Raw genomic sequence first — 20,660 nt, 5'->3', positions numbered from 1 at the left:
TCAGGGCTGAGCTAATGGAAGAGGCTCAACAACTTGCCAAGGAACTTTGTGGAGTTCTGTGTACAGTTAACATGCCAAAACAAGCAATAATAACAAAGGCATGGAGCCCACCAACAAATGGGATAAATCCCTAACAGTTGGAAACAGAGTTGTTGAGTTTAAAATAAAATTTTAAAGTCCAGTGTTTTACATCATTTGAACCTGCTTAGTCAATATTTGCCCTTTGTCCACAGCTATATGAACGTAAGCAGAGCTCTGCTGGATCATGCCAAAGGCTCAGCTAGTCCCGCCTCCTGTTCTCACAGTGGCCAATCAGTTGCCCATGAGAAGCCTGCAAAAAGAACTTGAGTGCAACAACACTCTTCCTCCTTCTGATTCCCAGGAACTGGTTGCCTTCAGCTCTAACCAAGTGGAGACTAAATCTTACCTGTAGACAGCAACTTATAATGCAGATACTTTAATGTGAGCTCACGCTTCATTTTTGAAATAGTTTTGGAGCGAGTAGAATTGGCTCAGACACCCATCCTTCAAAAGCCGACTTATTTAGTGTGCTGTGGAATGTTGGTTTCTTCCAGCAGATGCTACAAATTATGGCTTGTCTACTCCATTTACAGAACCGGGGATAATAACCTGTGAACTTCTTATAACACCTCACTTATTTGAACAATGAAGGGGTGGATCAGAGGACAGAGAGAGACGCCAGCTCCTTTGAAGGTGAGTTGTTTTTGGTCCAAATCTCTTTCTAACTGTGATAGTTGAATGTAGGGACAATAATACCCTTCACCAACCTTGTGCCCTCTGAGTTTTGGGGACTCATGATCCCTTGTCAAGAGTCAATCTGGCTGGGGTTGATGGGAGCTGTGTATTTCCAAACATTCAGAATGGGTAAGGCTCCAATAGTAGTTTTGCATAATCTCTGGTAGTTATACCATGTGATCCTATTAAGGAACACAGTGACATGAGAATCACACAGTAACCAGCAGGGAGCTTTGGATGAAACATGTTGAAATCACTCACCGCACTGAGAGCCAGTGTGGTGTAGTGGTTAAGAGCGGTAGACTCGTAATCTGGGGAGCCGGGTTCGCGTCTCCGCTCCTCCACATGCAGCTGCTGGGTGACCTTGGGCTAATCACACTTCTTTGAAGTCTCTCAGCCCCACTCACCTCACAGAGTGTTTGTTGTGGGGGAGGAAGGGAAAGGAGAATGTTAGCCGCTTTGAGACTCCTTCAGGTAGTGATAAAGCGGAATATCAAATCCAAACTCTTCTTGTTGTTGTTGTTTTCACAAGTTGATTTCAGCCTTTGGATAAAGCCCTTGGAATCTTGTGTAAATGAACCTTTGGGTACTAAGTACATGACACAGAAAAGATGCTAATAAATAAGCAGCAGAAATGCTGTAAATAATAATAATAATAATAATAATAATAATAATAATAATAATAATTTATACCCCGCCCATCTGGCTGGGTTTCCCCAACCACACTGGGCGGCTTCCAACAAAGTATTAAAATACAGTGGTCTGCTGAACATTAAAAGCTTCCCTAAACAGGTCTGCCTTCAGATGTCTTCTAAAAGTCAGATAGTTGTTTATTTCCTTGACATCTGATGGGAGGGCGTTCCACAGGGCGGGTGCCACTACCGAGAAGACCCTCTTCCTGGTTCCCTGTAACTTGGCTTCTCGCAGTGAGGGAACCGCCAGAAGGCCCTCAGCACTGGACCTCAGTGTCCGGGCAGAACGATGAGGGTGGAGATGCTTCTTCAGGTATACTGGACCAAGGCCGTTTAGGGCTTTAAAGGTCAGCCCCAACACTCGGAAACGTACTACAAATAACTATATAACAATAATGGTTGATGGGTGTTGGTTATGTTTAGCCTGGAGAAGACAAGACAGAGAGGTCTTATGATAGTCATCTTCAAATATCTGAAGGACTGCCACATGAAAGATGGTGCAAGCTTGTTTTCTGCATCTACAGAGGATAGGACTCGAACCAATGGATTCAAGTCATAAGAAAGGAGATTCCGACTAAGCATTACAAACAACTTTCTGACGCTCAGAGCTGTCTGGCAGTGGAATGGGCTCCCTCGGATGTGGCAGACTTTCCTTTCTTGGAGGTTTTTAAGCAGAAATTGGATGGCAATCTGCCATATATGATCTAGTTGAGATTCCTGCATTGGAGAGGTTTGGACTAGATGATCCTTGAGAGTCTCCTCTCAAGGAGCTAATGGAATTGGTTGCAGGGTCTATGATTCTATGAACTGTGATGCAGAGGCAATTTGGTCAGCTTGTGGTTGTCAGGAAGAGCCTCATGCTCTCCTAAAACAGTCCCCACTGAGCCACTGCCACATGCCAGTCTGCCTTCATAACAGGAATTGCCAACTTCTGGGGACCCATAGGCACATATGCAACACCAGAGGGGCTGAATTACACACCACACACAGACCCTGCAACCAATTCCATTAGCTACCACAGAATGCTTCTTTTGAGTCTAACTTGCAGAGGGAGGAGAGAGGAAGCCAGGGAAGGCTTCTTCAGGTGCATGGGCATAGATCCATGGGCACCGTGTTGGTGACTCTTGCTCCATAATATGCAGCACAAGAGGAGGTGGAAATGCTGGTTAAATGCTCACAAACTTGACAAAAATAAGGGTGGTGCTTTTTCTTTTTTTCACTGACTCAAAACTAGACACACAGCTGAGCTCTACATAACCAAATGATCCAATTTCCAAGTAGGAGAAAAATCTCCATGGCATTCTGTACAATCCCCATGAAAAAAGTTGTTTTTTAAATAATGAAAGCCAACTAATAAAATGAGTATTTCACAGCAAAGGCCCTGCCCAGAATTCATTGGGGTAAAAGGGATGATAGTGTCTTTCCTTCATGGAAATACTGACAAATGTCTAGACTTTTTAAAAGAAGGACTCCAGAGGAAGAGATAAGTACCAACTGAGCTTTCTGTTATAAAAACAAAGCTGAAACACATTCAAATGTACAAAAGAAGCAAGATGTAATGATATAGCAATTTAGCAATTGCTACGAGTGCTCTTTAAGGCTAAATGATGCAGATGCAGGGTTTCCCCCCAGTTGCAAGCATCTGGAATATTTTTTTAGTCCTTTGAAAACAGTTGTACTTGAGAGAGTTATGTCTATGGTTAGATCACACGAGCACCACTCTATGAGCACTGGAACTCAGATCCACTTGCAGGTCCTAGTATTCATATGCTTTGAAATGGATCTCTGGATTCATAACAGCTAGGTATTTCCTTTTGCTAACCAATGGAAACTGAAAATCTGAAGATTCATCAGCAGGTATGCAAAAAGCAAAGCTTGACCCATAAGGAAAATTCCAGGTTGGTGCAGAATGTCATGGCTAAAGAAGTGCAGAAAGACAATTCTCCGTATTGATTTGTTGCACCTTGAGATCTTCATAGCAAAAAGGACCTTTTCCAATAAATAATAATGATAATAATGATAATGATAATGATAATGATGATGATGATAATTATTATTATTATTATTATTATTATTTATTTATTTATTTATTTATACCCCACCCATCTGGCTGGGTTTCCATTACTAATGGTTTAGTAATGCTAATAATATTTTATTATTCATTTAATTTGTGAAATCTTGAAGTGATTAATCATCATCATCAATGAAAACGATGCATTAAGACAATTTCAAATCCAGTGCAAACTGGAATAAGTGCCTCCACTTGAAAGGTTTGTAAAATGAAGGTCTTTTGTATGTGATGGAAAGATAATAGACATGCCTCATATGCAAGGTAAGGGAGTTCATAGAGTAGGTGCCACCACACTAAAAGTCTGATTCCTGCATTGCGCCGAATGGACCTCCTAATGAGATGCTATCTGCAGGAGCATAGTGATTAGCTGGGTATATAAGGGGTGAGATGATCTTTTAAGAATCCTGGTCCCAAACTGTATAGACCTTTTACATCAATACTGGCCCCTTGAATTTAGCCCAGTAGTAGCTAACTGGCACTCTGTGTGGTAGTTACCATCACTGTTCTCTCTGTAAAGAGATAGCAGAGTGAAATATACTCGGAGTCGCGTAGTGATTTCATGCTCTTTATTGCAGCTCATTAAACAGTGAATTGAATTTTCCCCCCAAGCCTCAGGCTTTATATACCGGTACATTATCTACACAATGGGGTTCTGTCTGATTGGCTGATTCTGCTTCCCACCTGGAGCCTGATTGGGCTGCTCCTGCAGGCCAATCAGTTGTTGCACTCTAGGATCCTACCGGCCTAATAGGCTGATTAATTTCCTCCTGGGGCCTGATTGGGCAGCTCCTGCAGGCCAATCAGGTTGTTGCTTTCTAGGATCCTACCTGTCTATTGTTCTTGGATCCAAGCTCAGTACATAACACAGAGACAGTCCTACTGACAAACAGACAACTTAATTTTTCACTGCAGGTCATATTTTAAAAGATTTTAAATGATTCACACTGTTCACTGAATGTCTCCTAGTTGCATAGACTAGTCCTGGCCAGTTCCTGGAAGTCATGGGGGCGTACAGAGATTGCTCTTCTGCTCAAGTCCTGTTTGTGGGTTTCCCACAGGCATCTGGTTAGCCACTGTGAGAACAGGATGCTGGACCAGATGAGCTACTGGCCTGACCCTGAAGGCTTTTCTGAACAAGACAATTTTAGAGAGGTTCTGTTGCTTCAAGGAAGCTTCCTTGGCCTGCAGCATACCCTCCAACATTTCTTTGATAAAAATAGGGACATCCTATTTTTGAATTATGGTGCTGGAGGAGATTCTTGAGAGTCCCATGGACTGCAATAAGATCAAACCTATCCATTCTTAAGGAAATCAGCCCTGAGTGCTCACTGGAAGGACAGATCCTGAAGCTGAGGCTCCAATACTTTCGCCACCTCATGAGAAGAGAAGACTCCCGGGAAAAGACCCTGATGTTGGGAAAGATGGAGGGCAGAAGGAGAAGGGGACAAGAGAGGACAAGATGGTTGGATAGTGTTCTTGAAGCAACCAGCATGAGTTTGACCAAACTGCGGGAGGCAGTGGAAGACAGAAGTGCCTGGCGTGCTCTGGTCCATGGGGTCATGAAGAGTCGGACATGACTAAACGACTAAACAACAACAAATTCCATAATAATAAGAATGTTATTATTTATACCCCACCTGTCTGACTGGGTTGCCCCAACCACTCTGGACAGCTTCCAAAATATATAAAAACATAATAAAACATTAAGCATTTTAAAACTTCCCTATTCAGGACTGCCTGCAGGTGTCTTCTAAAAGTTGTCTAGTTACTTACCCTCCAACATTTCTCTGATGAAAATGGGGATGGCCTAAGGAAAAGTGGGACATTCCAGGATCAAATCAGAAACTGGGATGGCTTCTGTAAATCCGGGATTGTCCCTGGAAAATAAGGATACTTGGAGGAGCTGTTGCAGGTCACTTCACTGACCAGAGCAGGATGGTGGTGCCAGTCTTGCAGCTGTTCAAGAGCAACTTTAGGTCATGAGACAAATGACCAATGGATACAAGGCAAACATGTTTGTCACATAAAGTAGGATTCAACTCTGAGATCCTACCTGTGAGAGCTGAAAGCTTCCACTAGCCCCCTCGTTCACTCTCCCCCAGAAGAAGAAGAAGAAGAAGAAGAAGAAGAAGAAGAAGAAGAAGAAAGCAAGTTATGCAGCTAAGGCTGTGCTCAGTCCTTCAAGGAGGAGTGGAAACTGAGAGACCTATCAAGTCCCAAATAAAAGCCAGACCTTTATTTTTCCAGTAATGGAAAACAGTGTTTGGCACCCACAGTGGAATTTAGGGTTATTCGCTCTAGTCCAAACCGGAAAAAAGGAATCTCCCAGAATAAATAGAAGTGAGAATTAGCCGCATAACCAGAGTAACTGGAAAGAGTAGAGCGACCTCAGGAAATAACTAGAATTTGAGCCAAAGCCCATAGAAGTGAATGGGTGTTTCCCATATAACACCACAATGTCAAAATAGATATTTCTTCCAGATCATATCCAGCATTGGAACAATTAGTAAATATTCCTAATTATAAAACACTTAAGAACCTAAAAATGCAACCCCGGGGATTTTTTATTAAATCAGAGCGCTTATGCATATATTAGTTCTTTAAAAAAAAAAAGAAAGAAAAAGAAAAAGAAAGGGCCACAATGTAAGTGGAACACTTATTTCAGATATAAACGTGAACCCAAGCAGTATTAAGTTTTGGAACAGGTCATAAATCTTTAGCTATGATTCCAGGTCTATCCAACCTTTCTAGTGTAGGGAAAATATTTGGAGAGATATAAAAGACCCTGGAATGAGCCCACTTTCTCAAGATGAGTCTTCTATATGGTAGGGAAATAAGCAAATATTTCCCACCCTCTGAAGATTTCTGCTAAAGATCCAATACCCAGAGAAATGACATCCAGATTCAAATGGTATTTCAGATGTTATTTCTGATTCTTTGGCGTTTGATCCAGAGTTTCCATCACCCGCAGTGGCTCCCATTGGAACTTGGATAACTTGTATCAGCACATTTCTGAGCACAATTCAAAGTGTTGGTGCTAACCTTTGAAGCCCTAATTGGCTCCAGCCAGGTGTAACTGAAGTAGTGTCTCCAACCCCATCTTTCAGCTTGGACACTGAGGTCCAGCTCTGAAGCCTTCTGGCGGTTCCCAGCAACTTCTTGGTAGTTGTGCCCATCCTGCAGAACACCCTTCCATCAGATGTCAAGGAGATAAACAACTATGTGACTTTTAGAAGACATCCCTGTATAGGGAAGCTTTTCATGTTTGATGTTTTACTGTGGTGTTATAAATTGTTGGAAGCTGCCCAGAGTGATGGGTGGCATATAAACGGTGTCTCCAAAAAATTATACACATCACTTGGGAAGACAGGTGAACTAATGCCAGTGTACTGTACTGGAAGAAGCAGAGATCACCAGTGTCGAAGGAACGACCCTTCAACATCAGCTTCATTGGACTGGTCATGTTGTTTGGATGCCTGATTATCTTCTTCCTAAGCAACTACTCTATTCCAAACTTAAAAATGGAAAGCGTAATGCTGTTGGTCAACAAAAGAGGTTTAAAGACTCTCTCAAGGCAAATCTAAAAAAAAATGTAGTATAAACACTGACAACTGGGAAACACTGGCCTGCGAGCGCTCCAGCTGGAGGACAGCCTTTACCAAGAGTGTCATAGGCTTTGAAGACGCTCATGATGAAAGGGAGAAATGTGCTAAGAGGAAAGCACGTTTGGCAAACCCTCACAGTGATCAACTCCTGCCAGAAAACCTATGCCCCCCCTGTGGAAGGACGTGTGGATCAAGAATTGGCCTTCACAGTCACTTACGGACTCACTATTAAAACCGTGTTCATGAAAGACAATCTTACTCTGCTACGAGTGATCACCAAAGACGAATATAAATAAATATTGTTGTTGTTGTTTTTATTTTAATAGATTTGCTGTCAGGAGACTTCATTTACAACATCTACACCGAGCAGTGCTGGATTTACGTATACACTATATAGCTTAGGGCCCCACTCTCTTGGGGGCCACCAAAACAATTAAAGAAAAAAACTTGATGTACATTTCCAAAATATAAGAGAAAAAACAAATAAAATAAAACCTACATACAGCAACAGTGTTTTTGTTGTATCGGCTCCTATGATGTAAGTAATGGGTCCCGCCTGCTAGCCTGCTCCCTAAAATATCACTGTTTTGCTCATTTCCATATATAGGGTGCCTATATTCTGCATGGACTGGTTGCATGACAACATGTGCAAATGGCTTTAGATACCATTAGGTCCATAAATGACCATATAGCGTATATTCAACACACAAAAAACAGTGACAATTTGTTGTTGGCAAAGGACAGCTGGACATATAAAGGGCCCTATTACCTTCAGTAGCTTAGGGCTTCATCAAACCTAAATCCAGCCCTGACACCGAGGTGGCCTGTTGCCTGCTGAAGACCCATTGAAAACAGCCAGAGGCTGTATGGCAGCGTGCCAAAGTCCCTCTGAAGATGGCCGGCAGTTGCTGAATGGGATGCCGAAGTCCTATTCAAAATGGCCAGAGTCTTGCAAAGCAGCATGCCTTGTCAAATCACTTCCACAGCCATTGAGAAAAGAACAGCAGATTAATCCAGAAAGCCTCCGAAAAAGGAGGATGTGGAAGCTGCTACTTGTTACATGGCTTACGCTACGCCACATGAATCATCCTTAGCTGTATACTCAAGTAATTGTAATTGCTTTTAATAATTTTCGGCTAGAAAACTATGATAGTTGCGGACAGCTATAAATAACTGTAATGAAACACGTTATTTGTGCTGTGCCTTTGCAATGCACTTGTTTAGCTCTCTTGCCGCTAACTTGAAACATCTGCTTCTTTAGAAGTCGAGAGGCATTCCACAGCAACAAATAGAGCTCTCAAAGTGACTCATGTACTAAATGGCAACATTTGACAAGATTCAGCAGTTGATTTCTAGCGGGGAAGGAGGCTGTGGCGAAATGGAAAATTCAGTATGTCTTCTTTAAATAATAATAATAAAAGAAAACACCCATCTGTCTCAAATCATGCTTATATAACAGCACACCGCAAGCTACCACATCATATGGCAAGGGGGCATCTTTAACAATCCCCACTTCCTTTACCTCCAAATCAGATCCAGAGCACAATAAGAACATAAGAGGTCTGCTGGATCAGGCCAGAGGCATCTGAGAGCAGAGGAAGTAAACGGCCATTGTGGCTAGTGGCTGTTGATAGCAGGATCTTCCATGAATTTTCAAGGACCGCTTCTTTGCATATGGATCTATCCGGACCCTGAGAGGATATTTTAGGCCCTTCCCCATGTGCCTCTTCCATGAGAGGTCCAGAGGGTGGCAATGTGAGAAGAGGCCTGTTCTTCAATGGCTCTCTGTTTTTGGAATGCTGTCCCCAGGGAGGTTCATGTGGTGCCTTCATTATACACCTTTAGGCACCAGGCAAAAGTGTTCCTCTTTGACCAGGCCTTTGGCTGATTGACATCCAAAGTATAAATTATTAAAATTATTATTATTATTATTATTATTATTAGTATTAGTATTAGTATTAGTATTATTATCCATCTTCAGCTCATCCACTTTTGCTTGACCCATATGTTTACCATTTTGAGTATCAGTTAAATTCACTGGGTCCAAGAGCTTTTCTTCATTGTTCTGCGGCTTTGCCTTACAATATAATAATAATAATATTATTAATAATAATAATACCCTGCCCATCTGGCTGGGTATCTTTCCTTACCCGACAAATTAAAACTTTGTTAAGCAAAATCTCTCTTTGGATGTTCCACATATCCGATTATGATCCAATTCAGTGGGTTAGATTGGATTTTCCCAAGGCATAGCCACAAAACAAGGAGAAAGGCTTGCAGACTTGGAGGAGTTGATCAGTACACAACACGCTCAAAATATGGGTCAGGCAAAAAATGCAGATGAGCATCTTGTAGAAGCATGTTCCTTACATGCCGTGTGAACAAGTGCTTTATTGCCTGCCCTGAATCTGCCAACATGCAGCTGTGCTGGATAACACCATGTTCTAGCATCTGGTATATACAGAGAGAAATGGATATACAGTGGTACCTCGGGTTAAGAACTTAATTCGTTCCGGAGGTCTGTTCTTAACCTGAAACTGTTCTTAACCTGAAGCACCACTTTAGCTAATGGGGCCTCCTGCTGCCACTGCGCCGCTGCTGCACGATTTCTGTTCTCATCCTGAAGCAAAGTACTTAACCCGAGGTAATATTTCTGGTTTAGCGGAGTCTGTAACCTGAAGCGCATGTAACCTGTGTATGTAACCCGAGGTACCACTGTAATAGTTGGGAATTGTTTGCATTTTTAGTGGAACTGGGGAGGGATGCTCTGCCCATTGAGATTAAGGAGCAAGAAGGAAATGGGGGGACAGACCTATGTGGATAAGTTCAACATCAGGTTTTTCAGAAAATTCCATCCTTAATCACAATCCCCCCCCATCTCATTTGTATATCACAAAAATAGCATAATAAATGTGGAAAATATCTACAACATATGTTTCATTGTTAGTGGTCAATGTACAAGCTCTTGGTTCATGAATTGGTTTAAAAAATTAGGAAGGGGGGAAGAGAGGGAGTGGGGTGTGGGGTGTGGAGTGTGGAGTGTGGGGTGTGGGGTGGTTATGCTTCTATTCTTCTACTTAGTGTATGTGTGGGGTTTTGTGTCAGTGTTACTTGTATGGGTTCTCTTTATATTCAGTTGTAGTAATCGCAAAATATTTTAATCAATGTCATTCTTACAAAATCACATGGGCAGGATGATTTATAAGTTCTATCTTTTAAAAAATAAAAATAAAAATGTTGTGTTAGGAAACCAGAATTTCTGCAGCGTCACACTGACAATCTCTGCACAAACTCGCTGGCTTGTGTTTACTGAGCTAGCAGTTTTCAGTGTGACGAAGACCCTAAATCCCACCACTGACCTGAGCTTTTATTTCAAACCGTTTGCCCATGCTGTCATGGCACCTGGTAGACGGACAAATATTTGCAAGAAAACCACTTGCTTGGAACAGTCAGGCCTGGGTTGCCCCCCCCCCCGGCTCCTTGGTGGGTCCTTGCCAGCATTAGAAGGACATAGTACAATATGTTTCTATGTGAGTCATTTGCAGTGACATAGATGTGCTCTTGTGCAAAGCTCAAAAGCAGCTTTAAGTGTGCCAAGATGGGAATCATGGTCTTGTTCTTAAGAAGAGACATTTTTAGGCTGGAAAGTTTTACATTGGCTATCTGTGTGTGATAGGGTCTGTGTAGCAAAGACCTCTCAGATTTATGGGGGGGGAATGAGGGTGATCTGGGCTGAACTCTTCTTCACTTTCCCCTGGTGATCTATTTCCCGTGACCACCTTGGCTCATTCCTGGTACCAGAATTGAACTGATGACAAAAAAGGGAAGAGCTATAATCACCGATGGAGGCGGAATTTTTATTCAGTCCACATTTAAAGGCAAATCTACCAAATTCACACTTTGTGAAAAGCAAAACAACAACACCCCTTGAAATTTGCATTTATCTGAATTTCGCAATGAAGCTCTCCAGCCAAGTGGTGTGTACAAAAATGCACCTAAGAGAGTAACGCTTCTGTATGAATACGTAGTGAAAGTAACATGCAAAGATGGATTCCTTGCAGAGGAAATTGCTTTGCAAAAATGTGGGCTTTAGGCAAAATTGCATCAAAACAAATATTAGGTTATTTTTTATTTTGTTTAAATTTTCGTATTTTATATAAATGTATAAAAAACAAAGGCAACAACAACAACTGTTATTATTTACACTCTGCCCATCTGGCTGGGTTTCCCCAGCTACTCTGGGTGGCTCCCAGAATTTATAACATGATAAAACATCAAGCATTAAAAACTTCCCTAAGCAGGGCTGCTTTCAGATGTCTTCTAAAAGTCATACAGTGGTACCTCTAGATACGAACAGGATCCGTTCCGGAGCCCCGTTCGCATCTACAGGTAAATGTAACTAGCGACGGCACGTCTGCGCACACACTGCGCATTCGCATGACATCATTTTGAGCGTCTGCACATGCGCAAGCGGTGAAACCCCGAACTAACGTGCTCCGTTACTTCCGGGTTGCCAAGGAGCGCAACTCGAACGCGCTCAACTCGAAGCGTATTTAACCCGAGGTATGACTATATAGTTTTTATTTCCTTGATATCTGATGGGAGGGCGTTCCACATGGTAGGTGCCACAACCAAAAAGGCCCTCTGCCTGGTTCCCTGTAACGTCACTTCTTGCAGTGAGGGAACCACCAGAGGGCCTTCGGCACTGGACCCAGGAGATGGAGTGACTCCATCTAGTCCAGCATTCTGGTCTAACTGTGGCCAACCAGATGCCTATAGGAAACCCACAAACAGAACCCAAACACAACGACCCTCTCCCTTTCCTCCCTTTGCCTCCAGCAAATGATATTCAGAAGCATTACTGCCTCTGACAGTGAAGGCAGAGAAGTGCCCTTATGGCAAGTAGGCGTTGATAGCCCTCGCCTCCACAGATAGCCTCCTACCACTTTTCTGTGCATTTAGCCAATGAGTGAAGCCACAGTCGTGCTTGACACATGCTACAGAGAAATTTTAGAGCTACACATCATCTGCTCACAGTCTTCCACGCTGTTTAAATTATAGTAATCATTTCAAAATTGCACCTATTCATATAAATTAGCACATGCAAATCTGCATCTCATTTTGCCCTCTTTTTTTGTGATGTGGCCACCCCAGAGCCACTGGCAGTTGGTTTTATTCCCATCTCCACCCCCTTTATCAATGGCTACGACTGCCCAAAATCATACAGAGCCCATGGTTACAGTGAAAATGTAAAGTTGAAGTGAAAGGGGGGGGGATGCAGGTGGCGCTGTGGTCTATACCACTGAGCCTCTTGGGCTTGCCAATTGGAAGGTCGCGGTTCGAATCCCTGTGACGGGGTGAGCTCCCATTGCTCTGCTCCAGCTCCTGCCAACCTAGCAGTTCAAAAGCACACCAGTGCAAGTAGATAAATAGGTACTGCTGTGGTGGGAAGGTAAACAGCGTTTCCACACACTCTGGCTTACGTCATGGTGTTCCGTTGAACCAGAAGCAGTTTAGTCATGCTGGCCACATGACCTGGAAAGCTGCCTGTGCACAAATGCTGGCTGAAAGCGAGATGAGTGCCGCAACCCCATAGTCTGGACCTAACCGTCCAGGGGTCCTTTACTTTACCTTTTACAGTGAAAAGGTAATGAAACAATGTTTGCCTCTCCTTAGACCCTGCCACTGTTATATAACAGAGTGAGGCAGGTACATCAGGTGGGAGATGTTAGGGAATGCAACAAGTGGTTGCTGCTGGAGCCTGGGCCCCCTAAGATAGTCTCCTACTCTCCGGTGCAGTAGAGCAATGTTCTTCAATCTTGGCTCCCCAGACGTTGTTGGACTGCAACGCCCATCATCCCTGACTACTGGCTAAACTGGCGGGTGTTGATGGGCATTGTAGTCTAACAATGTCTTGGGACCTAAGGTTGATGAGCACTGCAGTAGAGGGCACTGCCCCGCCACCGCCACCAATGTTAAAATAATGATCTATTCCCAGTCCAGTACATGAAACAAGGGCATGATCTCTTGTCTTTTAGCCCAGGCAGCAAAATTTATTGGGCCAATGCTAGCAGACCTGTTGACAAAGTAAGAATGCTGGTATTCTACCAGATAGATAGGTATCTTGAGTATTACTTTCTAAATCCTATAGTGGCTAGGAACTTGGCATAAACACCTGACAGCTGTTTTAGAGCTAGGAACGCACAATATAGGTAACATCTGGCACGGCTGACATTGGCAGTGGAAAAATCCAGTTTATCTTTGGGGACTGCTGGAAGGGATTTGCAGTAATTAAGGCCTGATCCTGCAAGAGGAGTTCACCAGGGCCTAAGGGTCTGCCTGAACAGCTCTTTTATCAAGGTCTCAGGCATGTGTTGCCAATGGCAGTGTGCGTTAGGGAGGCATAGCTGAAGATAAGACAGCTTTCCGCAACCTGGTGCCCCTCATATGTTTGTTGGATGACAATTCCCATCAGCCCCAGCTGGAATGACAGTCCAAACATACATAGGGCACCACTTCGATGAAGGCTGCTTTATGGGGATAGCTCAGTTGCTCAAAGCTGAACTGCCGAAGGAGAAAACAATGGAAAGCAACAGGAAAAGGTCACAACTCCAGCTTTTCAATGATGAGGACCAAAGTAGGTCTTGAAAGATATATATGGTGATACATATCACAGCTGATCAGATTTCACTTACTTGGTATCTATAACATTACAATCCCATTAGCCTTCTATTCACACATAACGCCTGCCAATTCAATATTTGAAATATTTCTAAGACTGGGGGAAAATATATCTATATAACCAACCTTAATATTTTTGTACAGATTGTCCTGTTCTTTCTCCTCCATTAATGGCAGCTGGAAAGCAACAGAAATGTATTCAGGGGTGGTTCCAGAATAATGGTTTCCCTCTGTGCGTGTGTTCTGGAAGGAGTCCCATGGAGGAATACATGGGGGGAATGCATGTTGCATCGGAGCAGAACATTTGCAGACATCTTGCTGAGATCCATGAGCAGGACTGGCAAACAAGGTCACCGGGGAGATTTCCCAAATTTCAGGGCTATTTGAGGGGAATTGCTTGAGTGCTTTTTATGTGTGGAATTCAGCCTAGCGCTAAGTGAACATTCCATTGGCGCAAGCATTTCTGCTTGCACTACAGAATGTTTCCCACCTGCCCCTCCTAAATGTGCCCCCAAACCTCCAAAGCAGATGTTGGGAGGATGGTGGAAGAGGTCCCATTGTGCAAGTGGAAACTTTTGAGCGGACCGGACAGGTTAGTTGAATATGTGTTTTCAGAAAGGCCTGTCTCAACAGCAGTTTTTAGGAGACGTCTAAAAGAAGGCAGGAGTGTGATCCCTGCTGAACCTCTACCAGCAGGGAGTTCCACAAGGGAGGGCCTGCCACACTAAAGCATCAGTCCAACAGAAGCTCAGGGGCATTGGGAACCACAAGCAGTGCTCAGTGATCGAGGCAGAGCATAAGTCATCAAATGGTCTTTAAGGCACACTGGGCTTAAGCCATTTAGGACTTTGTGAATTCATGCAAGAACCTTGAACCTGGTCTGGTAGAAAACTGGTAACAATTTCAGCTTTCTCAGCTGCATTCTAATCTAGCTGCATCTTCTGGACCAGATACAAGGACAGCCCCACACACAGCACGTTGCAGTAATCAAATTTTCCGATGTGAGAGAGTGCCATTGCTGCTGGCATACTCACTTTGGTTGGGTATCTCTTGTTATCTAATAGGCTTGCAATAGTTACTCTGCAGAAGCAAGAAATGAAAGGATATTTATATATTTCAACCAAGCTGGATACCTTGTGTGAGATTCTTTTGAGTTGAGGAAAAGCTGTGGCTTAGGGGAAAAAAGTAATCTAAGAAAATTTGGATTTGCTTAGCCAGCTCTCTTTTGTTTACATACTGGGTCTTGTAAGTAAGAAGTGAAATAGAAGATAAATGGCTACTTTTTAACCAAATAATTGTTATTACAAAACCCTTAATTCATCTGCTGCACACATGGGCAAAATCAGGATTTAATTTTTTAAATTTTATTTTCATGCTTAAAGTAATATTTTACTTTTAATGTAAAATATATTATGCTATGCCCTGTTCACAAGAGCCTTAAAATATCCAGTGCTCTATACTATTGGAAACTGGTGGGGTTTAACTTGGAGAAGCCACAGTCAGTGGAAGGTTGGGTGGTCTGGAGCTTATTGGACACCCAGATATTATATGGTTTCCAGAAAGACTGTGGTTTAATTGTGGCCATTTCATTTTGATTCCGAACACTGAACCATTATTACACATACATATTTTACGGGAGAGGTAATTGCAACTCCATTGGCCTCAACATGATATAATTAAAAGATTCTGGCATTTGCAATTATCCTGCACACATCTGCAGCTTTGTATACTTTACACCTCTATGAATTATACATCACCCGCCCACCCCTAATTGAGATTAACAAGGGGATGGTATTGTCATACACACACACCTACTGGAGGTTAGCAAGGAGACCATGTTGTCAGTCATTATGCCTCACACATTTTTCAATGCAATGTTAACCTTGTTTATTGAGAAATAAATCCCACTGAGCACCGTGGGGCTTGCTCCCAGGTAAGGCAGCAGTCCTATAGGAAAGAAGCTGGCATAAAAGCAAACTCAGTAGAAGTTAAGCTGTCATAAAGTACATCATATCCAAACTGCATTCAGGAGCAAGGATACTTCTGGTTGAGCTGGCCTAAGCCTGGCAGAGGGAAAACAAGCTATTAAAATGGTGTTTGGGTTATACCACTTTTTTGCCAGCTTAACTCACGCTGGGGTTGCGAGGCCATGTGATGGATCTAAATGGGCTTAGGATCCAGTCTATTTCCACCCCCCCCCCACTCCATCTCTGGTCCTGGCTCTATCCTGCCCCCTTTTCAGGGCTGACCCCAGCTTAAGATCTGTCAGGCATGGGTTTGGGAACATGGCTTTGCTGAGATACTGTGTAGAGTCACCCTTAAAAGTATAGTCAGCACAGGGATCAGTGAGGGGCAGCAACCTTATCTGTTCTCTGGGAAATCAGTGTTGCATGAAGGAAGGATCTAGCAGGGTTCAAGTCCTATAGCATCTATCCAGTATTCAGAATGAATTATTGCTGCAAGTGATCTCAAGGAACCATGGGATTGTTCCTTATGTGTACATCTCATAACCTAACACTTCATTCACTATACGAATGGGAAAGGAGAACTTTTGGTAGGCTTCACTATAGTTCTCCCCAGTTGCTCCTAAGCCAGTTCATTTTTTAAATTCTTCTTCTCTTTTACTTGCTGATAATGGCTCTTCTTGCAGCAGATTCACCTGTCATTCCTTGATGAAGCAAAACCATTCATCCATTGCGCAGCTCTGACTGGTGCTGGGGAAATACATTCCCCTAGCAATCAAGGCACTAGCTTGGCAAAGGATGTCTGAATGACCTCTCAAGGGACATGCTAATGTGAAAAACATTGCTGGGTCCTTCGCCACCACTCCATCTTTGTGAGCAAACCCTCACCTGGAAAGGTCCTTAGAGTCACATCTCCAGGCTATCAAGTATTTGAATGTAAGCTATCATTGTTTAGTGATGAGGTGCTTAAAATGCAATGGCATAATGGGGAAAGGTATAAGGCATGCAATGTTTCCCCAGGCCTAAGAACCTAGTAGCCTATATGCCGTGCACATGATATAACTATCTGCTGAAAATATGCTGCATATCTCCTTTAAAAAATCCCTAATCCAAAAAAACCCAATAGGTGACTTTCTTGAGCTTCTTTTGACCAGTTTCTATGTAATTTAAGTCTGCCGTGTTGCATGGAGGTATGTAGCTTCTTGAGTTCAGCAGTGCAACTGTATACACCAGATAAAGGTATCTAACAAGAGAACATTTGTATTTATTTCTACCTAGCACTTTTTCTCAACAGTACACTTTCTTTTGGCAAACGCTACATGAAGTCTAAGGAGGAAGACATTACAAGACACATCTCCTGGTGAGATAGCACTTCCCTTGGATGTTGTGCAAGCTGCAAACCCAACAGCCAAATGACATCATCCGTCTCAAAAACAGCAATGAGGCATCCTGGAATGTCATCCTGCAATTTAAAAATTAGGCTTTATATGGTCAAGAAGCTTTCCTCGGTTCCTGCAAATGTCCACACGTATTTAATTTAATATTGTTTTCATATAATTTGGACACTGTTCTCCAACACAAACAGTGTGGCATTGCATTTATTAAACAATAAGGATTTATGGAACATTCTAAAACACTTTGTTTTTTTGAGAATTAAAGCTCTTACAAATTCACTCAAGCACCAAATAGAATGAAGAGTGCAAATTATTGCACAAGAAAGTAATAGCTCTGGTGTATCAGGCCCATGGGCCATCTAGTTCAGGATCCTACCATGGTCAACCAGATTCTCCTCTGTCTCCAATAGTGGAGATGGAGCATAGCCATCATGCTTAGAGAATTTCATGAAGGATGATCTGTGGCTACTAATACTCGCATAAGAAAGAAAGCACCTGCTTTAACTTCAAAATGGTGGAAGCCGTAAACACAAACTCTCATATATTGAATTAGATCCCGTTTGAAGCTGCCTCTCCCACAAACCTAAAAACTGTAGCTGAGGAATCCTATTCTCACATAACTGGGAGGGATCCCCATTGAAACCCCTACAAAGTCACATCTAAATCTGTAATGCCAGGGAGTTAGTGGGATGCTACAACTGGTTGTCACAGGATCCTGGCTACACCAGGACATTTCAGAGTGGCCTGGAGTCTTTCTCTCAGCCTAGTTGCACACGTGTTCCCCGGATGCTGATGGCTTATTAATTTATATTCTGCTTAAGGCCAAAGATAGCTTCTAAGCATTTTACAAGTCCACACAAACATTGAAATAAAAACATCCATAATTAAAATGCAGCACAAAGCAATCCCATTAGAACAATAAAACACTCACATGACATAAGCAATCCCATTAAAGCAACACAGCAAATTAAAACAGAAGACTCGGGCTCAGAAATCAAGGGAATGCCTGTGTGGACAGATATATCTTCAAAAGCCGGTGGGATGCCAATACAGATGAGCCCCTTTTTTTATTACAGTAGAGAATGCATCTCATAATGCCTCTACCATTTGTGAAAAAGCCTGCCTCTGCATCACCACATGCCCATTGCAGGATGAATCATGTTCCGTTGGCTTGTGCTCCTCTTGGAGCAGAGCAAAAGTATGTGAAGGGATGCCCACATGTTGATAGTGCCATGCAATATCTAACTTGGTGTTGATGAATTCCAGTTGGGAGTATCAGATCAAGATACTGCTAGTGAACCCCAAGCAGTGGAACTCTCAACACTGGAACACTTAAGAAGACAGAAGATGGACAGCACTTTCTTAGAGTAAGTAACCAAATCTTGTTAGGAGACCAGTAAGTCTGTCTGTCTTTCTTTCTTTCTTTCTTTCTTTCTTTCTTTCTTTCTTTCTTTCTTTCTTTCTCTACCTGGGAGGGCTCTTCAGTGGGAGGTAAGCCACAACAGAAGACTCTGGCAGTAGTTTAGTCAGGCTATGGGGAGGGTAAAGGAAATTGAACTTGTGCTGAGATTTTAAAAAGTACCCCCTCATTTTAAAGACCAATGCCTCTTGTTTATTTAACTTAATACTATGTTACATTGTATAGGTATAATCAGGAGCTGCTAAGTATAAAGGAACTTGAAATGTTACAAAGAAGTTTCTCAGGTGCATTGATGTGTGTGGTGTGTTAATGTGTTGCAAGCAGGCCCTCCCAGCTCTTTCCCCATTTGGACAAATGGGTTAGATTGACACCAATATTTGAAAACACAGGAGCTTCTAGTATAATAGAAAACAAACTAGTAAGAAGTTTTCCAGTTTTCGGAGAACTGGGGGACCTGGGGGAACATCCCTGCAAATCCCAATTATTAAAAAGGCTACTGTGAAGAATGGAATCAAATTATTAGCAATGTCAATGTGGTGTTTTGTTGTGAAAGCAGCACACGGTGGGTGCAATTCTGTATATACTTACTTGTGAATACAGTGGTGCATCAGGTTAAGTACTTAATTCGTTCCAGAGGTCCGTTCTTAACCTGAAACTGTTCTTAACCTGAAGCACCACTTTAGCTAATGGGGCCTCCTGCTGCAACTGCGCCACCGGAGCCCGATTTCTGTTCTCATCCTGTAGCAAAGTTCTTAACCTGAAGCACTATTTCTGGGTTAGTGGAGTCTGTAACCTGAAGCCTATGTAACCTGAAGTGTATGTAACCTGAGGTACCACCCTACGTCTGATTGAACTCAGTGGAATTACTTCCAAATAGACATGTTTGGATTGCACTTATAAGCATTCAAATCCTAAACTTTTCTATTGATCTGGTTTGTTTGTTTGTTTGTTTGTTTTTGCAGTGGTATAACATAGTCTCTGCCTATAGGGTTGTTTAAGTATTTTAATTGTGTATTTCAATTATGAATGCTTATATCTGAATGCTTGTGCGATTGATTTAATGCTTAGAAGCATATTTTGGCATTATTCAATAAATAAATGAATGAATGAATAACTTGACATGCTAGATTTTCTGCTAAGAAAATTTGGTACAAGTGACTTAAGCTTATCAGCACATAAGAGAGACTATGCTATATTCCATGAGATGGAAGGAAAATGCTGCACAACTACACCCGAATAAGATTCTTGTTTGAAGCCAAAATAAAATTGTATTCTGCTTGCAATTCAGCATGCCGACAGAAATCCGAACCTGATCTTTATTCACACCAGGATCCAGTCCAGTAACCACAGCTTGAACCAAACCACACAAGTCTTTATCTGTTGAGCTCTTCAATACCCCAGTGAATGTGAGCTATACCATGAACTCGTTCTTATAGAGTTTGTCAGAAGACTGCTAACTTAACTCCAGCTTTCGATGACTCTTCAAAGAAAGAGAGTAAGAGATAACATTCCAGTTAATAAGTTCCCTTGACTGGTTTCAAAATAATTCGTCCACTTACTGTACATTTTCAGAGATCACTCTATTACTTTGCACACAGAAGTTTGAAATGGTAAATACTGAAGACAAGGGGAGAGGAGAGATTCTTGCTCCATGGGGTAGCTCAGTTTTCGACAACTTGGAAGATTTTGAATCTAAAAAGTGTGTGCGTTTGTGTGTCTTTCTTTTGTATTACATTGTGGTATATATGGTTTTGTGGCATATAAATTGAAAAAAGGCTTTATTTTGTAGTTTTTCACAATACATTACAGCTATGCTTTAGGGTTGAATAAAATTTGCAATCTCAATACATTCCTGCTTTTCTCTTCTTTGGGTATATGTAGGCCATAGGGAGCTGCTTTCCAAAATCTATTATCACATTCACACCGTATATTTAAAGCACATTGTTTCCCCCATGGAATCTTCGGAACTGTAATTTACATCCCCAACACCCTTAAAAAAAAATACAATTCTCAGGATTCTTCAGGAAAGCAATGTGCTTTAAATGTATGTTGTGGATTTGACCTTAAAAACAGGGGT

General features: G+C 42.3%; 1 long non-coding RNA gene across 2 annotated transcripts; it reads left to right on the top strand.

The window, feature by feature from the left end:
• Positions 1-415: 415 nt before the first annotated feature.
• On the top strand, positions 416-20,426 carry LOC309349066. Of its 2 annotated transcripts, none has more exons than XR_014159657.1 (3): positions 416-714; positions 18,430-18,530; positions 19,872-20,426. It is a non-coding gene; the product is annotated as an uncharacterized lncRNA (long non-coding RNA). The 2 variants fall into 2 exon arrangements; XR_014159658.1 differs by having other exon boundaries at positions 19,913-20,424.
• The last annotated feature ends 234 nt before the right edge of the window (positions 20,427-20,660 follow it).

Source organism: Podarcis erhardii, assembly GCF_964252035.2.
Source record: "Podarcis erhardii genome assembly, chromosome: 8".
In the NCBI taxonomy this organism is placed as follows: Eukaryota; Metazoa; Chordata; class Lepidosauria; order Squamata; family Lacertidae; genus Podarcis; species Podarcis erhardii.
Note: the sequence above shows the minus strand (reverse complement) of the source record. Positions and strands in the feature narration are given on the sequence as shown.